The sequence below is a fragment of the Dama dama genome, chromosome 12 (genome assembly GCF_033118175.1).
Source record: "Dama dama isolate Ldn47 chromosome 12, ASM3311817v1, whole genome shotgun sequence".
NCBI classification, from domain to species: Eukaryota; Metazoa; Chordata; class Mammalia; order Artiodactyla; family Cervidae; genus Dama; species Dama dama.
The window spans coordinates 94,547,793-94,562,577 of NC_083692.1; positions in this window are offsets into that span (position 1 = coordinate 94,547,793).

Genomic DNA, 14,785 nt, shown 5'->3' on the forward strand with positions numbered 1-14,785 from the left:
AAGAACTTTATCTAAAGACAATTAAATAGGAGCATGTAGTATTAACCATTCACAGTATTAGTAACACAGATGCAAATGACCCCAAAACACAAGAATTTGTTTGATAAAGCAGAGAGTCAGTGTACTGTGAAACAAGAGTAATTCAAAAGAATCTTTAGATTAGATGTGGAAAAGATGAAAAAAAGTAATGAATATGTATATTATGTATACACACAAACACACACACACACATATATATATATATATATTGCTATTAACATTCACTAAGGAAAAAAAGAGTTCACTTAATACATTTTTCTCAAAAGCTGTTATGAAGCCAGTGATGCATCTTCTATTGATAGCATCTCAGAACTGAGGGAACAGGGTACTTCTGTCATCAATATGTGTTAACACACTGGTCCTGGCTCTAAAACTGCAACCATTTCCAAGTTAGACAGGGAAAATAAATCAATATGGCCTGAGGAAATTCTGCAGGCAGAAGTGTTTACTATGACCACTAAGCTGAATTACTGATTTTAATGGGATTATCTCAGGGCAAGGCATACACTTTATGATTTAAAAAAGAACAAGTAAGTTGTAGCACTGGGGAATCTTTGAGTTTAAAAGACCTGAGGAAGTTTCTCTTCCTACCAGTATTGCTTCTGTTAAGCCCCTAAGTGTTGTAACAATGTCTACATAAATATTGGTTGCCAGAATATTCAGGTCAAGTTGTAATTCAGTTCAGAAAAAATAATAAGACTCAAACTCTCTTTATCATTTATAATGAAGCTTGACTGTGAACTGAAGGAAATGGCATCCCACTCAGTATTCTTGCCTGAATAATTCCATGGACAGAGGAGCAGGGCAGGGGGGGTCACAAAAGAGTCAGACACAACTTGACGACTACACAACAAACAACTATTGTATTTATATATTCATATGAAAAGTTGATTCATTAAAAGAGTTTTACAAAATCAAAAAAAAAAAAAAAAAAGGAAGGCAGACATGACATTTTCATGTTATTCTGACAACTGGGGTACATAAAATCCACAGAGGACCAGGATTCCTCTACATTTCCTTATAACTCAAGTTGGTGGCTAGAGCTCCAGCCATCACATCTGCATCCCAGGTAGCAGGTTGGAAGGCAGACAAAGAAGAGAGGAGTGGAGAGCACATTATAGCTTTTGCTTAAAGAACATTCCCAGGAGTTGCCAAAAGACATTTCAACATATGTCTGTCTGTTCACCAGGCTTTAGTCACATGGTTATGCTGAACTTCAAGGGACTAAGAGAAATATTTTTATTTGGGGTGGAGAGGTGGCTAGAGCACAGCTAAAAATGAGAACTCTCTTAATGTGGAAGAAGGGAAGAATGAACAGTGAGGGGGAGATAACATTTTCTGCAAACCTCTTTGCCAGCTCTTAAAATTGGTGGTTTGTTTGGTAATTGAAAAAGTCAGTTAAAGCAGGAAATCACAAAAAAGAGCCTTACACAATAATGATATTTACTGTAAATGTTCCTTGGAACGTCTTTCAGATTTATTACTTTATTTAACTACAAGGCTGCTAATGACAGTCAGTCTTGCATTTTTCTAAGCAGCTATCTCTTTGGCTTCTTCTTTCTTTAAATTTATTTGACTGTGATAGGTCTTAGTTGTGGCATCCCTAGTTCCCTGACCAGGGATGGAACCCGGGCCCCCTGCATTGAGTAGGCAGAGTCTTAACCACTGGACTACCAGGGAAGTACCCACTTTGGCTTCTTTAAAGAGAAGCAGAAAGCTTCCAGATTGGCGAGCTTGGAGGGGCATGGAAGTGCCACGCCCTTTTCCCATACTTTGTCCTGTACATCTCCTCCATCCTACCACTTCTGAGTTATATCCTTTTATTACAAACCTGCAATCAAGTCTTTTATGACTGACTCATGTAGCTCAAAAAACACCACAAACATCGTCAGTACCTCTGGCTGCAGAAGAGCCGAAGGTGAAACTGCAATAAGACTGACTGAAGGGTTCATGTCTGTTTCATTTGTCTGATTGGAAAACCGTGCTGTAAGAACAAAGATGGCCAGGACAAGGTAAATGGTGGGACAGCAGTTTCTTGATCCTGAGCAGCTTCAGCGTCAATGACAGTCACCCCTTTCTGACCCAGTGGGTGGTACATGCTATCAGAAACCTTACCAGAGACAATAGCCAAAAGCAAGATTTGATTGTGAAGATGGAGAAACAGGGGCTGGCAATGCATCCCTACTTTTAATAAAATGAGTTCTGAGGTTGAAAAAAGGGGCAAGAAGCTGATTCTGAAATTTCTTAGTGACATACCTTAGCTATGAAAGACCCTTCCCACCTAATATCTTCATTTTGGGAATCTGTTGCATGGAGTTTTTCCATCTGTAATACATGAGATTACCCACTCCAGTATTCTGCCCTGGAGAATTCCATGGACTGTAAAGTCCATGGAGTTGCAAAGAGTCAGACATGACTGAGCAACTTTCACTTCCACAAGTGTTTGGAGATCGATAAATACAGATGAAGAAATATATGAATCTTTTATATAATAGAATTAGATGCTTATAAGTTAAAAAGTGAAAGTACTTTAGTATTCTCCTGTTTCTTTGCTTTAAAACTGTAACACTCTGGTTTGCCTTCATCTCCATGGATACGAAGTATGTTTAAGTAATATATTGTACTCACTATGGCAGAAATAACAAAGTCTTCTCTTTGAGGGGAAAAAAGCAGCAGGAACTTAAAGACCTTAAGCCCCTCAAGACATGATCGTTTGTTGTTGTTGTTCAGTTGCTAAGTCAAGTCCAACTCTGTGACCCCATGAACTGCAGCATGCCAGGCTTTCCTGTCCTTCACTCTCCTGGAGTTTGCTTAGATTCATGTCCCTTGAGTCAGTGATGCCATGAAACCATCTCATCCTCTATCGCCCTCTTCTTTTGCCTTCAGTCTTTCTCAGCATCAGGGTCTTTTCTAATGAGTCAGCTCTTCATATCAGGTGGCCAAAGTATCAGAGCTTCATTTTCAGCATCAGTCCTTCCAATGAATATTCAGGGTTGATTTCCTTTAGGATTGACTGGTTGGATCTCCTTGCAGTCCAAGGGACTCTCAAGGGTCTTCTCCAGCATCACAGTTCGAAAGCATCAATTTTTCATTGCTCAGCCTTCTTTATGGCCCAACTCTCACATCCATTCATGACTACTGGAAAAACCATAGCTTTGACTATATGGACCTTTGTTGGCAAAGTAATGTCTCTGCTTTTTAATACACTGTCTAGGTTTGTCATAGCTTTTCCTCCAAGGAGCAAGCATCTTTTAATTTTATAGCTGCAGTCACTGTCCACAGTGATTTTGTAGTCCAAGAAAATAAAGTCTGTCACTGTTTCCAGTTTTTCTCCACCTATTTGCCACGAGGTGATGGGATCAGATGCCATGATCTTATTTTTTTGAATGCTGAATTTTAAGTCAGCTTTTTCACTCTCCTCTTTCACTTTCATCAAGAGGCTCTTTCATTCCTCTTCTCTTTCTGCCATTAGGGTGGTGTCATCTGCATATCTGAGGTTATTGATATTTCTCCCTGCAGTCTTGATTCCTATTTGTCATTCATCCAACCTGGCATTTCACATGATATATTCTGCATAGAAGTTAAATAAGCAGGGTGACAATATAAAGCCTTGACGTACTCCTTTCCCAATTTGAACCAGTCCATTGTTCCATATCTGGTATGGCCAAGTAGTATTCATATAAATATATGTGTATACACACACACACACATTCAGATATATGGTTAAAAAGATGTTATATATATGTAATCACATCTTCTTTATCCATTCATCTATTGACAGACACTTAGATTGCTTCCATAACTTGCCTATTACAAATAATGCTGCTATTGGGGTGCAGGCATCTTTTTGAATTGATGGTGTTTTTTTCAGATATATCCAGCAGTAAAATTGCTGGGTCATATGTTGGTTCTACTTTTAGTTTTTTTGAGAAACCTCCATATTGTTTCCACAATGGTTATACCAATTTACATTCCTACCAAAAATGTATAATTCTCTTTTCTCCACATCTTCACCAACATTTGATATTTGTTTTGTTGTTGTTGTTGTTTTGATGATAACCATTCTGACAGGAAGCAGTGACTTTTGAGGCAAGCCTACTTAGAGGTAATACATGAAAGAAAAGCCAAACTTAAAGTACAGTACCTCCATACAATGAAATACCAATGCTCTAAAAAGGACTTAAGAGATCGTTTCAATTATTAAAGTCAAGCGAGTATTTATCCTTTTTTATGGATCTGAAATTTTCCATATAGAAAGTTTTTTTGAAAGAAGTTTTCTGTTACCTATAGTTACTAACTCCTCTTGGGCCAATCACTCCTTTGAGAATCTGATGAAAGCTCGAGGCCTTCTCCGTAGAAAATTTAGATAACCCCATTCATGAAAATCTTGCCTATCCTGGATCATAGATCCTGCAAGAATCCCTGGCTTCCAGCCCTTTTTTAATTTACACACTAGGAAACTAAACTCCAGCAGGCGAGCGGATTTGTCAACGGTGGTGGAAGGAGTCTGTGATGACCGGCTGCGGTCTGCCTCTCCTGCAGCCCAGCCACAGACCCCTAACCAGACAGGGACACATCCCAGAACAGAGCTCAGTGCACGGCCAGCATCCTCCAGAGGCGCTGCGGGGTGTTGTATCCATCTCTTCTTCCCGACTCCCTTATTTCTATAAAGAAATTCCCGTTGACCTAGGCACCCAGGTGTGAAATCCTCGGCCCCCTTCCCCCTCCCTCCCCCTCCCCCTCTGTAGCAGTCACCGAGTCCTCGACTCCCGCTCTGCACCAGCTCTCCTCTCAGACCCCCTTGCCTTTCTTCCCGTCATCCCTCCTCACAGCTCTGCCTGCACTGTGGCAGCTATCTCTCAACTTGCATGACTCAAACCTCAACTCAGCCAGTTTAACCTCCCCCAAGCCTGCCTCACACCATGTTTCTGCCCTGCTCAGAAACTGCTTGGGATCCATTTCTCAGTGAGTCTCCTGAGGCCCAGCAGGTGACATGTCAAAACCAAGGCCACACGGCTGGTGGCTGGAACCCTGGAACTCCAGAACCCAGGCCTGCTTGTTTCAAATGCTCTGCCCTTCAAGGATCAACCCTGGCTAAGTGGTATCAGGACCAACTGGGGAGTTTGATGAAATTGCAGATTTCTGAGACCCTTCCCGAGATGATGCAGTCAGAATCTCCAGGGAATATGTGTCTTCAATAAGCTCTAAAGATATTTCCAAGAATTAGTTGTATATGGGAATTACTTCACTGTGGGAATATAAGTAGTATTAGATAACCAATACTACATCTAATACTAATAGATGTAGTATTTGATAACCAATAAGTTTATTTAAAAACCCATTCATCAGTTCAGTTCAGTTGCTCAATCGTGTCCGACTCTTTGCGACCCCATGGAGTGCAACACGCCAGGGCTCCCTGTCCATCACCAGCTCCTGGAGTTTACTCAGATTCATGTCTATTGAGTCGGTGATGCCATCCAACCATCTTATCCTCTGTTGTACTCTTCTCCTCCTGCCCTCAATCTTTCCCAGCATCAGGGTCTTTTCAAATGAGTCAGCTCTTCACACCAGGTGGCCAAAGTATCGGAGTTTCAACTTCAACATCAGTCCTTCCAATGAATATTCAGGACTGATCTCCTTTAGGATGGACTGGTTGGATCTCCTGGCTGTCCAAGGGACTCTCAAGAGTCTTCTCCAACACCACAGTTCAAAAGCATCAATTCTTCAGCACTCAGCTTTCTCTATAGTCAAACTCTCACATCCATATACGACTACTGGAAAAAACATTACCTTGACTAGACAAACCTTTGTTGGCAAAATAATGTCTCTGCTTTTTTTTTTGTTTGTTTTTTGTTTTCTTTTTTTTTGTAATCCCATGGACTTCGGCCCGCCAGACTCCTCTGTCCATGGATTTTTCCAGGCAAGAATACTGGAGTGGGTTGCCATTTCCTTCTCCACCTGCTTTTTAATATGCTGTCTAGGTTGGTCATAACTTTCCTTCCAAGGAGCAAATGTCTTTTAATTTCATGGCTGCAGTCACCATCTGCAGTGATTTTGGAGCCCCCCAAAAATAAAGTCTGCCACTGTTTCTACTATTTTCCCACCTATTTGCCATGAAGTGATGGGACTGGATACCATGATCTTAGTTTTCTGAATGTTGAGCTTTAAACCAACTTTTTCACTCTCCTCTTTCACTTTCATCAAGAGACTCTTTAAGTCTTCTTCACTTTCTGCCATAAGGGTGGTGTCATCTGCATATATGAGGTTATTGATATTTCCCCTGGCAATCTTGATTCCAGGTTGTGCTTCATCCAGCCCAGCGTTTCTCATGATGTACTCTGCGTACAAGTTATTAATTTATTAGTTATCTAACACAGCACATATTAGTAATAGTTCAGACACCATTGCTACTTTCATTTATCGTAAACATTGTTGAAATAAATAGCCTGCTTGTGACTGCAAATCTGGAAGCCCAGGAAAGGAGGCCACTGGCTGGTGTTCATTTGTTTGAAAGGTTAGTGACATGGCTGCAACTGCTTGGAAATATTTATTTTTCATCCAGTTATACTTAGCAAAGGCACAAAGCAGCAGCTAATGCTTCATTGCCATCTCTGCCAAACTGCTGAATCCACGTGTGAGTCATGAGCTTTGTCACTTAGTCCAGTCTCCTGTGAATCAGAGCCAGAGTCCCTGAATCTCTTTCCTCAGAGACTTTCATAGCCAGACTCATCTTTCCCTTTCTACAGCATTCAGACCCTTCAAAGGAAGGACAAGCTGTTCATCACAATGCACACATCCTACACAGACCATGGGTTCCACGCCTAAAAAGTTCAAGTCTTCAAAGGAACCTCAAGGGTTCGGGAAGGCTAAGATAAGCAGTATGTGGGCAAACTAAAAAGACTGGGTGAGTTGAAAGGGAGACATACACCGGTGGGCTGAGCTCTCCGGTTGAGAGTAAATGTCTCCGGACATGTTTGGCGAGTCATGGTTATCGATGCAGGCTGGTGGATTCCAGCCAAACCGCACACCCCTTTAGGTATTTCATATAAACTAGGTCTCCTGGGCATGCCAAGGTCCCTGAAACTTCCTCTCTCAGTGCCAGACCTCTCTCCTCACACCTGGAAGACTAGGCTGTCTTTGAAAGAAGAGTAGGTATCCGGAGGGGCCCAGTCTGCCAACAGAGAGTTAAGCTAATCAGCTCAACCCCAGACTACACAGGGCGTGAGGGAGTATTGTGAGGTGGGAGAAATAGTCTACCCTTTGATCAGGTGGTGGTCACACAGATACCTCCATTTGTAAAAATTCACGGAATGGTACACTCAGAAAGCGTAAATGTTATTGCCAATATAAATTGTACTTCAATAAAACTGACTTTAAAATCATACATTAACTAAGCACAATTTAATTGTTTAAGGTTAGAGAAAAGATATATAGGTTAAGAGTGAAGCAAAGGGTTATAATAAAATAAAATAATGAAAAAGCATTATACTTTCTTATAAACTATAGTTGATAGCAACTTCAACATATTTTGAATGAGTCAAATATTACAAAGACACACTAATCTAGAGATTTGTCATTATTTACACTTCTTTCTTTTCCTATTTTCTTGTTTACAGTCTGTCTTGCTCACTATATTTTCAGCTCCATTAGGATGTGGACCATAGTTGTTTTTTCCACTGAAATATCATCTGTCACTTAATTTATATAATACCTGAGGCACAATCAAAGTTCAATAGATATTGGGTGGTACCATATGAAACTGCAGCTTTCATAGATAAAGAACAATTCAATATTAGCAGTTTCATCTGGTTTGGTCTAATACTTGTTGAACAGATGAGATTTCTCCCATAAGGTATTGATTTCTAAAGAAGTCACAGAAACACACTCCCAGTATTGTAAAATTATTTCTACCAATGTTATAAAACTTCTTTTTTTTTTTTTTTAACACTTCTGACTTGTTTCACCCAGAATTTTCATAGACTGTAAGAGACCTCCAAGAATTCCTTCTTGTTTACCACTTACACCAGTGTCTCATATTGCTAGAGTTTTAGAAGTTTATCTCAACACAAATTCCACTGTTTCTACTGGCACCATAAGTCTATTTTCTCTTATTTTATCTTGCCTGAGATTGGAAGGCTGGCTACCATTCTATAGTTGCTATTGAATTCATCAAGGAGTGTTTAACATCTATTACAAGCCAAGACTGTGGTAGGAGCTATCAGGTGTATAAAAATGAATAAGGCACAATGTTTACTATCCAGGAACTCACAGTTAAATAGAAAGTTAATATTTGACACAAATTCATCTTGCCAGGAAGAAGGAGAAAGAAGGTGATAAGTTCCATGAATGAAGCATTAAGTGTTGTAGGATATCCTTATGGGAGAAAATAGGATGTAAGACCCTACATCACAGACAATATGAAACCCATATATGATTAAGATAGGTGTGTGTTTAAATGTGTCCGTGCACACCTTGAGAGAAAATAGAATGCTTTTATAATTTAGGATCAGAGTAGGTCTTCCCAAGGAAGGCAAAACAAAACCCAAAAGTATTAAATAGAAAAAAAAAATAGCATAAAAACTTAAAATTTCTTTACAGTGAAAGACATCATAAAGTTCAGAGATGAGTGACAATTCTTGGACACAGCAGTTTCATTTCTGGGAATCTATCCTATAAATACACTTCACAGATATATGGAAAATGTTACTCCCTTAAATGTTGCTTATAATTATAAAATACCTGGAAACCACTCAAGTATTCAGCATAAACTGTGGAGCATCCACACAGTAGACTATTGGGTGATTGGCAGGATGAAGAAGACCCCTATGTATGGATATGGAGTGATCACCAGCAGATCTACAGTGTAAATTAAGAGCAAGACTAAGGTCATAACATTTTTTTTTATTGTTTGCTACATTTTATGTAAGAAAAGAAATGAAAAGACTATAGACACAATTTTGTTCATGTTTACAAAATGAAGACCAGGAAAGGAGATTCCTACAGGGGATGGGGAGGAAGAAACTAGAGGACAGAGGTAGAGATGAGACTTTGCTCTGTTTACCTTTCTGAATAGTTTTGACTTTTGAATCTTATAAAATATAGTATCTATTGAATCTTAAATTAGAAAGATAAATGACATTCTAGGGAAACTACATAAAGGATTAACAGCCATGGTATGGACTGAGTGCTTGTATCATGGAATGTTGAGAATTGTATGTGTTTGTCCCCCCCTTGATTCACAGATTGAAATCTTAACCCTTAATGTGATGGGTACTGGGGAGTAGGGACTTTGGGAGGTAGGTCATGAAGTTGGAGTTCTTATGATGGCATTGATGTTGTTCAGCCACTAAGTCATGTTCGATCTCTGCGACCCCATGAACTGCAGCACACCGGGCTTCCCCATCCTTCACTATCTCCCAGAGTTTGCTCAAACTCATGTCCACTGATTCGATGATGCCATCCAACCATCTCATCCTCTGTTGGCCCTTCTCTTCCTGCCCTCAATCTTTCTCAGCATCAAGGTCTTTTCCAGTAAGTCAGCTCTTTGCGTCAGGTGGCCAAAGTATTGGAGCTTCAGCTTCAGCATCAGTCCTTCCAATGAATATTCAGGGTTGATTTCCTTTAAGATGGACTGGTTTGATCTCCTTGCTGTTCAAGGGTCTCTTAAGAGTCTTCTCCAGTGCCACAGTTCAAAAGCATCAATTCTTCAGTGGTCAGCCTTCTTTATGGTCCAACTCTCACAACCATACGTGACTTCCTTGGTGGCTGAGTGGTAAAGAATCTGCCTGCAATTCAGGAGACCAGGACTCAACCCCTGGTGTTTGGAAGATTCCCCTGGAGGAGGGAATGGCTACCTGCTCCAGTATTCTTGCCTGGAGAATTCCATGGACAGAGGAGCCTGGAGGGCTAGAGTCCATCGGGCCACAGAGAGCTGGACACGACTGAGTGGCTAACATGATGGCATTAGTGCCCTTACAGACACACTGGGGCTTGTATGTGGGCTCCGCGCCCCCGCACCCCGCGCACTCTGTCATGTGAGGACACAGGGAGAAGTCAGCCATTCACAAACCGGGAAGTGGATCTCATCAGACACCAGACCTGCCAGTACCTTGATCCTGACCTTCCAAGACTGTAAGAAGTAAATACCTGTTGTTTAAGCCACTTCATCTTCCAGCAGCTTGAACTGACTAAGAGAAGCCATGATAAATAGTATAAAGTATTAGTCGCTCTTCACTTCATTAACATAAACTCAGGGGTGGCTGAAAGGCGCTTGTCATGAAAGTCCGAAGGTTTTAGGAATTCTGTGCCAGAAATGGACAAACACCACATTTCTTATTGTAAGTCACAATATCAGAGGCAAGAACAGGTAATTTATAGAAGAAAAACAAATAGCAATAAACATAAATATGTAATGATACCATTCTCAGCAGGTACAAATAATTCAAATTGAAACAATAAGAAGATATTTTTCATGAGCCTGATTACCTTAAATTTAAAAGATTGATGATATTAGTGAAGAATGAGAGGAAGGGGAAGCAGGAACTTTTTAATACAACTGTTGGTATGAGTATAAATTGGTAGAGCCTTATAGGACTATCTTCAAAATTCCAAATCTAGGAATTTATGCCAAATACACTTACAGGGAAAACCAAGAAATATACTGCAATGGTGTTTATTGCAGCAATGTTTGTAACAGTAAAAATTGAAAACCAGTGTCCAGTATATTACAACACAGCTATACAATGGAAAGACCTTGAAGATATAGCAAGTAGATAAAGCAAATTGCAGTAAATTATGGCCAATTTTTATGAACCAAAAGATTAATGATCTTATCATATGTGTGTATGCACATATATATGGGAAAATCTGGTATAATAGACACTAAATATTAATATGGTTATTTTTGAGGGTGTATAGCCTGTAATTCTATATCATTCAAATTTTTTATAACAAACCTGTATTCCTTTAAAACCATAAGAAGATGTTTTAAAACTCCAGTTGAAAGTTTAGAGTTAACCTTGTGGAAGAGCTGACATTTCATGCCATCAAAAACTCTGAGCTGAAGAAAACCTTAAAAGTCATCTAATTTTGTGGTTTCCAAATGCATTTTATATTATAATTGCATCAGAAGTACCAGGGAAACTTTTTTGTAAGAAACACTTTTTTTTTCTTTGTCATCGGATCATATCTATAGGTTGTGTAGGAAACTTTTTAAAATTTTATTTATTTATTTATTTTTGGCTTTGCTGGGTCTTCACTGATGTTCAGGCTTTTCTGTTTACAGCAAACGGGGGTCCTCTCTAGCTGCAGTGCAAGGGCTTCTCATTGAGGAGGCGTCTCTTGTTGTGGAGCAAGGGCTGTAGGGCGTGGGGGCTCAGCAGTTGCAGCTCCCGGGTCTGGACCACTGGCTCAGCAGCCGTGGCACATGGGCTTAGGTGCTCAGCAGCATGTGGGGTCCTCCTGGATCAGGAATCAAACCCATGTCTCTTGCGTTGGCAGGCACATTCTTTACCACTGAGCCACCGGGGAAACCCAGAGACTTTTTTTTAATGGGGACGGATTCCTGGTCTCCATTTTCCAGATTATGATTCAGAATTTTGGAGGTGAGGCTGAGAAACTTATTTTTAAAACAATCTCCAGGTGACTATGGTACTATGCCAGACTTAAAAACTATTTATTTCCACCTACTATGCAATGCAGTGGGGCTTCCCTGGTGGCTCAGAGGTTAAAGTGTCTGCCTGCAATGTGGGAGACCTGGGTTCGATCCTTGGGTTGGGAAGATCCCCTGGAGAAGGAAATGGCAACCCACTCCAGTATTCTTGCCTGGAGAATCCCATGGACGGAGGAGCCTGGTGGGCTACATTAGTCCATGGGGTCGCAGAGAGTCGGACAAGACTGAGCGACTTCACTTTCACTTCACTATGCAATGCAGTAGGACTCCTCTGGAAGCCTTGGTGTAGATTATTTCAGAGATGAATGTTTCATACACCTGTGAGAAACTTGTGGAGAGATCTCATGATCAAGTGTATGCAGGACTTCCTTGCTTCTGCGAAATCTGGGTAAAATTGGTTTCAACCCTAACAGTTTCATAGCGTGTTCAAGTTTAAAGTCTTCCCCAAGATATTTGCTAGTTTCAAAGAGAGAGCAGGTGCTTTACGTTGAGAGGGGTTTGGGCCTCTATCTCAGGCTCTAGGCTCCTGTGAATTCTCACACTGCCTCAGACCTGTGCAACCTTGCCTTGTCACTCTCTCCACCCAGCTGCTTTCCTTGGATTTGTGTTTCCCCATGGCACTTCCCAAGGGCTGATGTTCTGTGTGTCTGTGTGTTGGTCCATTGGCATCTCCCTACTAGAATGTGAGCCTGCCTGGGACAGGCACTCTGTCTGCTGTATGAACGTCCCTGTCCTCAGTGGCTCTGATGGCATCTAGCACAGAGGTTTGAGCACTCAAAAATACCTGTTGATACTTGTCTTTCTCTGTCTGGCTTACTTAACTTAGTATGGTCATCTCTAAGGCCATCCTTGTTGCTGTAAATGGCATTATTTCATTCTTTTCTGTGGCTGAGTAATATTCCATTATATATATGTAGCATATCTTCTTTATCCATTCATCTGCTGATGGGCATTTAGGTTGCTTCCATGTCTTGGGTATTTTAAATAGCACTGCTGTGAGCACTGGATTCATGTATCTTTTCAGATTAGACTTTTCTCTGGATTGCTTTGCTGTACCTCTGAAACTTTCATGCTATTGTAAATCAAAGGAGGGCAGAAAGAAAGTGAAGTCACTCAGTTGTGTCTGACTCTTTGCAACGTCACAGACTGTAGCCTGCCAGGCTCCTCCATCCATGGGATTTTCCAGGCAAGAGTACTGGAGTGGATTGCCATTTCCTTCTCCAGGGGATCTTCCCGACCCAGTGATCAAGCCTGGGTCTCCCGCACTGCAGGCAGACTCTTTACCATCTGAGTCACAAGGGAAGCCACAGTAAATCAACTATACTTCAATTAAACTTTTAAAATATTTATAGATATAGGTATAGATGGATGATGGAAGGAAGGAACAAAGAGATGTTCTGACTCTCAAATCCATTCTGTCCTCCCCGGGTCTGCCTCTGTGCCATTCTCCTACCTTCTTACTTCTTGCTGGCTTTAACTCTCTCCCCATCTCCCTTTTCTGCTCACTCCTCCCTCTCAGGAACAAACAGGTTCCTCTTCTTGCTTCTCACTGTTTTTTAAAGTAGACTTTATTCCTTACAGTGGTTTTAGCCTCACAGCAAAATTGAGCTGAAGTTTCAGAGATTCCCCCTCCACCCCACCCCAACATGGGTAGTCTTGCCCGTTATCAACACCCCCACTCCTTGACTCTTTTTTTAAATGTAATTTTAAATTTTTTTTAAATTGGGGGATAATTACTTTATAATATTGTCTTGGTTTCTGCCATACATCAACATGAATCTCCTTGCCTTTTGATAGGAGTTTCCCTCACCTCCTCTAATTCTTTAAAATCTGACATTTCTGCTTCAGAAATCTCTCCAACACAAATTAGATGCATCACAGCATCTCCTCCAATCACAGACAATCTTCTCCATGATAGAGATTCTGTGTCAGAAATAAATATATTTGTATTCATTGAAAATCCCTTTCTCCATCATCACCACCACTTGGGGAGCTCAGCTTGCCCTTCAGGAGCAGGAGAAACATGTCTGTGTCTGCCTGGTCCATTGACCTCCCTGGCTGAGGAGGCAGCTTCTGCCTAAACTCCATGGTTCCCAACTCCTGGTTCGACATCATATGGTTCTTCATGTAATCTGACATACAGAACTTCTCTTCATTTTTCTGATGCTCTTTACCTGGAATCCTCTGACTTCCAACGCCCTTCTCAGAAGGTAGCGCACATACCTGAACACGCCCCAGGTGTAGCTCAAGCTAATGCAAACAACAGTGGGGTTATTCCTTTTGAAGACGTGGCCACGATACTTCTTTAATGCATAAGCTGGCTGGAAGCCAAGAACGTGCTTGTCCTTTTCCTGACCTGAGTTCCAGATCGTTGGGGTTTTATCAACATGCATATTTTTGTCAGGGATAAAACAGCAGTTCAGATAAAGGTGTGGAAATTCTTATTTTCTCCCTCAGATTACCATAGCCCTGTTCTAGTGTCCAGATACGGCTCTCTGGGAAATTCAGGCTCTATTTTTTCAGATTCAGCAGCCATTGGTGGCGACAATGGTGCTTTCAGAGGAAGCTGCAATCCCCAAAGAACCCTTTGTCTGATTAAACTCCCCCCAAAAAATCTCTACGAAGAACATACACCAAACGTGCTAGCAGTTTTCAATGATTTGATCAGGGAAATACACAACTATTCTCTGAAAATAATTTTTTCTGAGTCAGGCTCCCCTCATGATTTCTTGCTTGAGGCAAGTTTAAGAGGCCTCACATTACATTAACTTTGTCTAGAATTGTCAATGCATATAGCTCATTTAAGTGGACATCTGTGAAGGCTGCTTGGAGCCAAACTCTGGACTCATCTATCTTCCTGGAAGATGGTCTCTGTGGTGGAGACAAACTGGGGTGGCTCCTGGCTCAGCACCTTCCCAGCTGCCCCCTCAACCTGGGCAGGGCCAGCTGATCCAAGAGAAGAAGGCGCTGGCGCAGGCTCTGCCAGTCGAAGAGAGTCTGCCTCGGGCACAGACACGTGGTGTTGAGGCGTCCAGGGTCAGTGCCCTGGAAGAGTCCAGGAGCCCCTGCTACGGC